Genomic DNA, 11,627 nt, shown 5'->3' on the forward strand with positions numbered 1-11,627 from the left:
AAGTTCGAGGGGCATAATTATGAAGTGACCAAGTCCTTTTCCCTAAATTTGAATGGAGATCAGGCATAGGTGGGCAACATAAAGTTTAAATTGAATGAATAGTTGGTCGCTCAAGCTTGTGAGATTCCGCAGGAAGGAGAACATTGGTTAAAAAACCAATGATTTAAAAAGGAAATATGTGCACCTTTCCTAAGGAAGAAGCATGCAAATCTAAACTAGGGCAAAATGGTTCTGCAAGACTACCTTCGAAGTAAGTATCAGTATCTTCTTTTTCTCCTGCAGAAATATATTACCTGTGAGGGTCGATTTGGATTGGCTTTTCTTTTTCATATTCGGCTCCTTAGTCATTTTCGGGATAAACCCATGAACCTAACATATTACTTGAGGATGTCTTTATTGAAAATGGCCACTTCCACTCAAGAGAGGGCGACATACATAAAGGAAAATGTCTACCACCGTGGCCCTGTCAAAATTATTATGATACAGGTTTTAAGGAAGCAGAACAAGACCTGGGAAGAACTTTTAGTGGAAAAATATTTTGTGGATGATGAAGAAGTGCCTGATTTACTAGAGACCAGGGAGGCAGAGCCAAAAGAAGGAGGTAAGAAAGAAGAGGACGTCATGGTCATCGAGGAAACTATGGGAAAAAGGCCAAGGCCATCACTGGGTGCCACTCCTCCTGTTAGGCGTTTCACTAGAAGCCAAGCTTCTAAGCTAGTTACAAAGGAAAGTGAAGAGGAGGGTGTACAATAGACAAAGACTAGTCGAAAGGTTAATAAACCCCTGGGAGTATCTAAGGGGAAGCAAATATAGATTGAAATGACAAATTTCATTGATAAGGAGGAATGGGAGGCCACATCCTTTCAAGCCCAACAGTTTCAAGAAAGCATGGATAAAACGGTGGAAGACTATCAAGAACGAGAGGAACATAGCCTTCCTCATTCCTCTTAAGGATGACAAGGAGATGAAGGAACTTCGAAGAAAAAGCAGTCTTGTAAGGATCTGGAGGAGACTATAATGGAGCTTACCATGTCTGAAAGAGTTCTTCAGAGGGAGAATGAGACTCTAAAAAAAACAGCCTGCGCCTTCAGAAGGAATTGGATGAATGGAAGACAAAGCATCAGAAGGCGTGTAGAATAATGAAAAAGAACCAAGTCCAAATAGACCATTTTCAGAAGCAGAACGAGGAATACAGGAACATGGTTCAAAAGGATGAGTCTAACAGAGCCCAATTGGATCATCTGGCTATAGTGGCTATAGCACAACACAAAAACTAAATTTTCTTTTTGAAGCTACAACAATTTTGCTTGCATAGGGACATGCAAGATGTTAGGTGTGGGGGGTATGTTGAACCTAGATTCTGGCCATTTTTTAAAACACTTCTAAGGCTTTTCTTTACCCTTCAAAACTCTTTTTGACCTCCAATTATCCTATTTTTTCCATTTAATACCTCATTTTGACTAGAAGGGCGTTGTGGACTCTAAGGTATGCAAATGACTCCATATGCATCATTCTATTTTATTCTTAAGTATTTTGAAGTCAAATGCTACCTAATTAACTTATCTACAAATTTGAGGGTACTAATCGAATTTCATGCAGACCAATTGTCTTTTGGGGTAGTTCTGCGATTTCCCGTAGAAGCGTCGATTTCCTGTAGAAATGTCGATTTCTTGTAGCGGTGCCAATTTCCTGCGGAGACCGCGATGGTTAGGTATGTTTCGGTTAGCCATAAAAGGAATAATAACATGGGTTTTTCTACATGGATACTATCCTATTGGCTGCTCTAGAATAGCCTTCAAAATTGCCCAAATCATCATTCCTTTTATCTCTGGCCGAATTAGGAAAACAAATCCAGTGATCAAATGAAGTTAGTTTGATCCATCTTTCAGTCATGGACCAAACCCAGGATGTCGATTTACTATATTTTCCAGTTTATTTTAGAAAACAGTTGTAATATTGTAGTATTTTCTTAATTTGGGCAAAGTCTTTACCCACGCACTTGTATAAAGACAATTACATTTGATTTGTATGGGATGTTGGATGTATTAGACTTCTATAATGCTGTAATCATTTTCTAGATTAATATAAAGTTTGATGTTCTGTTGATATTGCTTTGTAATATCCTTTAGTAGTTAAGGGGTTGTGAATGAGGGACGGCCCCATTTACTCGCAACTCCAAGTAGTTGTAGATTTTTATTCATTTAATTTGTCTTTTATGTATTAACAAAAATTATTTATATAATTTTCATTTCTCTTTACTGGTTATAACAGCGCATGTTTAATGATCAATGGTAGAGTTTGTTCATGAATGTGTTTGAGTTATGCATTTCACGTTCAATTTACATTGTGAATGATTGGGAAAGAGTTGGTTTACTTGCTAATGATTGACCTTATATATTTTCTTGATATGCATCAACAATTTTAGGTGTTGTAGAGGGATGATTAATTCACTCCATAGCCTTTGTTGCTAAATGTTGAGAGAGAAGAGAGATTTGAGATTGTGTGTGGCTTTCATGCACTAAAAGTGTCAGCTTTCATATATTTTTCATTACATCTCACAAGGTTATGATTACCCTTGGTTGATAATTTATATTTGTCAAATTATAAGTCTATAATTCTCACCAACAACCCCACCATTCAAATGATGTTTACGATGTTGGGTATGTTAAAAATGGTATCAAATTTGTGGTTCAAACAACGGACTTGAATGGGAAAAAGATAAACCACATGATTAGAATTATCAGATGATTCTAATCCTACATACGCTAGGAAAAAAACATTGGTTAGAGCAATTAGAGTTGTATGTACTCATGGAAGAATTGCAGAAATTATGTTGTAGATTTGCAACTACTTATGAAGTTTTAATCAAAATCACAAAACAAATACCTACGCTACTACTCTGTAGACATTAATTCACAATTTAGAACAAAATTATTAGACATGTAATAAGAAATCACTCACATGCAAATAATATTTTTCCTGGGGAAATAAAACTGCTAAAAACCCCAATGTCTACTCCCATTAATCTGTTGAATAGATATGTATTACAATTTCTTTTCTCAACTAAGCACAACCCACAAGTGAAACACTTATCTCTCTACTCATTGAGAAGCTTTGACCCCCACTTAGTCAATTTCAACCTTTGCTTGAGTCTTTATTTCCTTGCATAATTCCTTGATAAATTATGCCTCTATTATTTAGGAATTTATCCAAAATGCCTCAGGTTGATCATCAGGTTACATGCAACACCTATAGACTCCAGAATAGTCTACAAATGGTGTTACACTACCTTGGAATATCCACCTCAACTGGGTAACTTGACTTATCTGCATACACTAGCTATTTTGGGTTGATTGATCTGTTATTTGGATGATCACTAAGTTTGATTGAAGTCCCATTACACAACTAACCTTCCACTAGTTCCTCCAACAGTTGGAACTAGTTTAGCTGAAAACAACTTGAGATAACTAACTTTGATTGCTACAAATTAGAAATCACACATTCTTAACTGAACTCTAACTCCTCCAACTCAAGTTTACTGAGTAAACTATGCGACACAAGCCAGGTCACACAAGTTAACTACATCCAAGCTTACTGTTGATGTGGAAATTCATTTTTTTCTCAATTTAGTCAAGGAAAAATCAAATTGAGAATTTCTTGCCACATTTTTCAACACTCCCTCTCAAAAAGAAAGGGATTATCAACCACCATGATCTTACACCTATGGAACTCAAACTTCCCTCTTGATAAGGCCTTTGTCAAAATGTCAACATCTTGTTCCTTTGTCATATACTGCAACAACATTATCTTCCTATGCACAAAGTCCCATAAATGGTGATACCATATATTTATATGCTTGGATCGATCATGAAAAACAAGATTCTTAGAGAGATTGATGCAACTCTGATTATCACAGTAGATCACAGTTGGATCCATCTGACCAAACAATCCAACAAGTATCTGTCTCATCCAGATCAACTCACATGTTGCTTAACTTGCCACAATGTATTCTTCTTCTGTCAAGCTAAGTTCCACAGATATTTGCTTCCTGTTGTACCAAGAAACAACTGCAGACCCAACGCTGAAAATTCCACTTGATGTACTCATTTGGTATGATGGACTCCATGCCCAATTTGCATCTATGAATCCACACAAATTCACTCCCTCTGTCCCTTTGTATCATAGTCCAAACTGGGTAGTGCCTCTGAGTTACTGTAAAACATGCTTAGCTTCCTTCCAAAATAATTTGGTTGGCCTAACCATAGCTTGGCTCAGCTGGTTGACTAAACAATACATATTTATTCATGTGTTCACAAGATACATCAATGAACCCACTAGCTACCGATAAATGGTAGCATCCACTTCCTCACCTGAAGTGGCATCCTCCTTCCTCGAGTTGGTCACTAGAGGTGTCTCCATGGGTTTGCAACTTTCCATGAAGAATCTATTTAGAATCTCATTTGCATAATATCCTTGAGATACAAACAGTTCCCCATCGCCTTGCCATACTTCCTACCCGAGGAAGTAGTGCATGAGACCCATGTCCTTCATTTCAAACTCCTATGCAAGGTCCTCTTTGCAAGATCTGCTCAAATTCTCATCACTAGTTAAAATTAAATCATCAACATATAAGACAATAGTGAGAAATTTACCTTCTACCAATATATGATAGAGGTTTTCATCTGCCTAAATTTTAGTGAAGCCAAAACTGGTGAGATAGATATCGATCTTGGTGTACCAAGAAAATGGTGCTTGTTTAAGACCGTACAACACTCACTTGAGTCTTGACATGTGAGACTCTTAATCAAATGTCTCAAAACCTTCTGGTTGCTCAATGTACACCTCATCCTTAATAATTCCATTAAGAAATGTTTCTTTTACATCCATCTGGTTGATCTTCCACCGTATTTGAGCAGCCAAATCAAGAATTGATCTAATGGATGAGTACCTTTCTATAGGAGCAAAGGTATCCTCATAATCAATCCCTTCAACTTGAGATTACCCCTTGGCCACAAATCTGAACTTCTACTTCTCTATGCCTTTGTATGCTTCCTACTTAACCTTGAGGATCCATCTCAAACTCACAACTAATTTATTTGATGGTCTTGGGACCACTTCCCAAACAATGTTCTTTACAATGGATTCATATTCCTCCACCATTTCGTCAACCCATATAGGTTTATCTATTCCTTCCTTTAAAGAGGATGGTTTAGTCTCTACAAGCTCAAACATTAGAGCCATGTAGCAAGTGTACCGATCTAGTGACCTTCTCTGCCCGCGTTGATTTGAAGGAGTCCCTCGCATCTTGCACAAGTCTCTCAACTTCCCTAGTTCTTTTTATGCCTTCTCTAGATGGTTCTGCTTGAATGGTTGTCTCCACTCTCTGCTCCTCAATTTTAGGTTGCTCCACAACTTCTTGAGGTTCCTCCTTTAGAGCTAAGAACTTCTCTTCTTGTGCGATTTAAATCTCCCTCTCAAGGGAGCACCACATCGATTTCTTCTCATCAAAATTTACATCCCTTCACACAACTTTCATGCTAAGGGATGGAAAGTACACACAGTGGTTGTGTGGATTTTCTGTGTAACCTAAAAATACCCCCAATTCTGTTGTCGACTCTAACTTATTCCTTGATTCTTTTGAGACATGGCAGTAAAAAGAAGCTCCAAAAATCCTGAAGTGCGATACATATGGCTTCCTCCATGAGAAAGCCTCTTCTGGTGTAATCATGCCAATAATCTAATGAGGACTCTGATTTTTCAAATAGATTTTTGTATTGCATGCCTCCGCCCATAAATGCAGAGGTAGGCCTTGGTCATGCAACATCACTCTCATTTTTCCCATAAAGCTATTTTTATTTCTCTCATCCACCCCATTCTACTATGGGTTGTGGGGTGCTGTCAACTCTCATAGAATGTCTTCTTTTGCATATAAATTTTTAAATTCATTCGACACGTACTCACCTTCGTTATTGCTCTTGAGATCCCTCACCTTCTTGTCGGTTTCTTTCTCAACAAGTGCCTTGAATTCTTTGAACTTCGAGAATGTCTCATCTTTCTTCCCCATGAAGAAGATCCAACACTTCCATGAGAAGTCATCAAAAAAAATATATATATTTGTGCCTGGAAGTGGAGGCTATTGAGAAAGTTCCACAGACATCATAGTGGATCCTTTCAAGGACTGGATGCGCTTTGTTGTCCCAATCATGGAATGTGGATTTTGTGTACTTCCCCAAAGTACATCCTTTGCATACATACTGCTGCTTAAGTGCTCCTTTAAGGAGGCCTATGTTTATTTGATGCATAAGCTTTAGGGAACCATGATGAAAATGGCCAAGTATTCTATACCAAATTTCATCGACATCGCAGCTCTGCACCTTCTCCGCCTTTGTGATTAATGCAATACAGTTTTCCACATATAACTTATACAACTTCTTCACATGAACCTTAATATACTTCACATTTCCCATGGTTCTGTGTCCCAATAATGCTTTTAATTTGCTGAAGATCACCACAATCTTCCAGAAATGCATCAGAGACGAGATTTTTCTTTAGGCCTGAAACAAACATGACATCCTTGAGCCTGAGGGGGGAGCTCGACTCCCTCTAAAAGGTGATTGTACAAATCTCGGTCACGTTATACCTAATCCAGGTGGATATTGGTATCCACCCACCTTTTCTACCTAGAACTCCAGTCGATTTCATCAGTTTCCTTGATTATAACAACATTTACTATTTTTAATAGTTTTTCAAGTCATGAACTTCCTGAGCTATTTTGACCCCCTAAATGGAGTTTTTTGAAGTCTGCAACATGCCCTTCACTATAGGAAAGGGTTTGTGGAAAATACTTTAGTACTTGGAGATATTTTTCCAGTGAGGTATCATATGGGCCAAACAAAGATCATATGACCAAGTCACGCCTTCGGGAAGTTGGCTGTCCAACTAACCCCAACGGGGCCCACAAACTCTTGGAGATCCATCTCCTGGGGTTAGGATTTTGTTATTTTTTTTATGGTTTTCCCTTGTTTTTAAATAATAAAAATGCCCTTGAGCCTCATTGTAACACAGTTTAGAGGCATGTATCCACCACATCTCTTCTCAAAGATAAGCTACTATCTTCCAAGCTAGTTTATTTCCATTATATATGTAAGCATATTTTAGTTCTATGATATTTATGAAATGAATTTTTATTTCTCTGCATCTATGTTTTTATGTTTGTATCTATATTCTGTTGCATTCCTATATAATCCTAGATCAGTGGTATAAAGTGGTATGCTATTTCTTTGCTTTTCTTTGCATGTCCCCAACGAGGTCAGGGTATAAGGAGTTAGGGCTTGAACTGGTTGAACCTTCGCAAAACCAACCTCACAAACCATGAAGGCCTCCCATGGTGGAGGAAAAGAAATACAACGGAGCAGGAGATCCTTTCAAAATGTTTCTCAAGGAATCCCTTGAGCGACATAGGAACACGATGATGGATAAATTTGACCAGATTCTTTGGTGGCTACCCACAGGTGACACATATTCATCTAGCAACCACTTTGAAGGCACCACTCCCTTTAACGTATAATTCAACTTTGAAATTGCCATATGTGAAGGCCAAATATATGTAGACGTCATAGATAGATGGTTAAATCTGTTGCGAGGATAGCTTTCAGTTCATGACTTTTCCAATCAGGAAAATATTACTTTTGCACTCCTCAAAGCCACCCCCCATGTTAAGGATTGGTGGGAAACCTATTGTGAACAAAAAGATGAGAGGGAAACCTCACTGTTTTCAGCCGCACCCACCTGGAATTCTTTCCAAGATGCCATCAAGGAACAATAGTACCCTGTCGAGAGCTATGAAGATAAATACATAAAGTGGACCATACTACAACGAGGAAGGGACCAAGATGTTATGTAGTCCACAAATATTTTTCATACCCTTCACACGAAGTTGGGTATCAAGGATTCTGAGTGGCATTTGGTACTCAAGTACATTAGCTATCTGCGTAAGTACATCTAGGACGATATGGATTTCCTGGACATCTCCTCACTTAGTGCTTCCTATCGATACACTGTCAAGGCCGAGCAAACATTTAAATAGAAGAAGCGAGACTTTGGATAGGCGAATATGAATCAAGGGAAAGGCATCCTAAAACTATAGAAAAAATAACAAAGCCAAGACGGGGTGACCTGGAACAACCCACTGAATCTGCAAGCAAAGAAAAACACCACAAAGAATAAGGACATAGGGAAATGGTGTGATTTCCATAAGAGCCTCACTCACAACACAAGTGAGTGTTGAGCCAAGCAGTCACTGGTGGCCATGTTGAAAGCTTCCGAATTGGATGCATGTTCCAACTCTGAGTCGAAACCTAACAAGGGGAATAAAAAATGGAAGAAGATTATTGATGTGGAGCCTAGTGCCACTATTGCCACCACCAAGATCCAAAAGATTAAGTTCGAAGATCTAGGGAAGTGGGAGCAACTCTTCCACTCACAAATGTGGGTGAAGGGTTCTTTGTTGCAGTTCATTGTAGACATCAAAAGCCAAGAGAACCTCATTTCAGTAGAAGTATGAAGCGGTTGAGCCTACTAACCACACCACACATGAAACAATACACCATTGGGTGGCTTTACCAAGGACGAGATCTCCGTGTCAATCAGCAGTGTAGCCTTCCCTACAACATCAAGCCACTCACATATGAGGTACTATGTGATTTTTCTCCTCTTGAAGTTTGTGATGTATTATTAGGCCAACCATACTTGTGGAACTGTCATGTTGTGTATGAGTCTAGGCCTTGCAACGTTATTATTTATTTGGGAAATAAGTTATACAAGATACGAGAGGTAGCCTACTGCCATCTCTTTAATCTCTATGAAGAAATGCAGTAATATCATTTCCCAGATTAGGAAATTTGTATTCCTTATGATTTCCCTTAGGGAAATAAGAATATTGTAGCCACATCCACAACCTATAGACATGGCTCCTCGCATGGTAGCAATAGATGGACAAGGTCATAGAGGAGTACATGGACATCTTCACCTCATCCACAGGGGTACCCCTACACTGTCAGGTCAAGCACTCCATCGATATGACCCCGGGTGTGCCACTACCCAATGGGTTGATCTATCAATGCTATGTTTTGGAGAACAATGAAATCAAGAGCTAGATTTAGGAGATATTGCAGAAAGGGCACATCAGGTCAAGTTCGTCACCATGTGGGAGCCTAGTCATGTTGGTACAGAAGAAGGACGAGACTTGGAGACTTTGTATTAACTACCGAGTGCTGAATATTATCACTGTTCGAAATATGAAACCAATCCCATAGATTAATGACCTTCTGGACCAGATCAAGGGGGCCAAAATATGTTAGAAAATTGAGTTGAAGTTTGTTTATCACTTGGTACAAATTGAACCCTTCAATGTGTGGAAGACTACCTTCAAATCCAAGGAAAGCCTTTTTGAATGGCTGGTCATGCCTTTCAGGTTGACGAATGCCCCGACAACCTTCATGAGGCTGATGGATGACATTTTGTGGCCCTTCACCAACTCATTCGTGGTAGTGTATTTGAATGAAATCCTAATCTTTAGCCAAATTTAGGAAGAGCACCTCCACCATACTCGACAGGTCCTCCAAGCCTTGCGACAACACAAATTGTGTGCCAATTTGGAGAAATGAACTTTTGGTATGACCCAGGTTCAATATGTGGAGTACATAATTGATGAGCAGGGTGTGCATGTGGACCCAACCAGATAAAATTTATTCAGGATTGGCCAGCCCCAACCACTCTAACAAAACTCCACAACTTTCTACGTCTTTCCAATTTCTATCGCAGGTTCGTGTCGGGGTTCTCTAATATCACTTGGCCTTTGAGTCAAGTCACCAAGGGTGGAGTGAAAGAAAAGTTTGTTTGGTCTGAATCCCAATATAAGGCATTTGTCGAGTTGAAGAATCACCTCTGCTTTGCACCATTGCTCACATTACCATACCTACAACAACCATTTGATATTGAGACAGATGCCTTTGAATATGCTATTGGTGCAGTTCTTACTTGGTAGGGGAATCTAGTGGCATATCACAGTGAAACACTTTTAGACATAGTCCGAAAGTATCTGACCTATGACAAAGAGATGTATTCCATTGTGAAAGTATTTCGACAATGGAAGGATTACATTATGGGGAAGGAAATGGTCATCCACACAAACCACCAACCCCTATAGTTCATACAAACATAAGGAAAGTTGCAGAATTATCGCCATCATAAATGGTCCACATACCTACAACAATTCCATTTGAACATTAAGTACAAGAAGGACAACACTAATAATGTTGCAGACTACCTCAGGCGACCATTGTTCATGGCACTAACCATTGTTGATTTGAAATTGGTTGCTAGATAATCATGTGCTAGTACCATTTCTAGATATAAAATTTTATTTTCTTTGGTCTGCTTATCCATAAAGAGTTTATCCATGAGCATGTGATTGTCAATTCATCTAACTTGGTTAAATTTAGTGTTTTGCATGAACTTAAAAGGCTGAACAACAACATATAAAAACACAACAAGCACAAATAACAGAGCTCAATACACAATTTTTTGTTGAAGGAGTTCACCCCTCCTGGGCTACATCTCCTTGGTCCAACTTCATAGTTTGGGCCTTCGTATTAGCTTCAATAGTGCGCAAATTGATGTTACATTCATCCAATGCTCTTGGAACCTATTCCAATGATTTTAAAACATTCAAATCTATCATAAATGACTATTTTTTTACTCAATTTGGTTACTATCTACCATGGGAATGGCCTCCAACACCTAGTGGCCCTAGGCTTCAAAAATATTCAAGTGGCCAAAACTACCTATAGATGACCTCTTCTGCCTTTGCAACCTACTCCAATGAGTTCCTAGCATTCCAATTAACTAGAAATGACTATTCATTTTCAAAATTTGGCTGAGAATTGAGTAAGTTATGGCTCAAACAGTGTTTCCTACAAAACCTCCGCTAAATCTGGAGAACTGTCAGTTAAGTCCGCCAAGTTTGGTGGTAGTTTCAGAATTGGTGGCTGCTCCAAAATCTTCGTCAACTTAATCATTGATTAATTAAATTCTAAACTGATTAGTGGCGCAATAATTGCACTTAGTGCTGGCCCCTAGCTCCCAGTTCAGGTGCATGGTCACATGGGGTGGGGGCTGGGCCGCAGGGCTGGCTCCGACCATCCCCGTTGTCAGAAACAAACACACGCTTAAATGAAAATTTGCGGCAACGTTTTTCAAGGTAACTGCTAGTGGTCTAACGGGTTGGCAAAGAATTTGGTTGGGGGAGGTCACGGGTTGAAAACCCGCCTCTGCCCAACCCATATATATATATATCTATATATATATATATATATATATATATAGATATGTCATTTAATATTCGACTTTGGACTTATGCACCATTTGATAATAAAACATTGCACCATTTCATAATATATATAATGATTTTTAAATAAATAAATAAAATTCAAATTCCACTTTAAAGGTCAATTAGGAAATTTCACCTTCTTTGAGCTAAATTGGTTAATCTGAAGATGACACTTGTCATAGTGTCACTGTTGACATTGGAGAATATTCTCTGCATGCTAACTGGGCATCCAGTCAAC

Source organism: Pinus tabuliformis, chromosome 5_1 (genome assembly GCF_031772625.1).
Source record: "Pinus tabuliformis cultivar Carrire ecotype Pingquan chromosome 5_1, CPIR1, whole genome shotgun sequence".
Classification (NCBI taxonomy): domain Eukaryota; kingdom Viridiplantae; phylum Streptophyta; class Pinopsida; order Pinales; family Pinaceae; genus Pinus; species Pinus tabuliformis.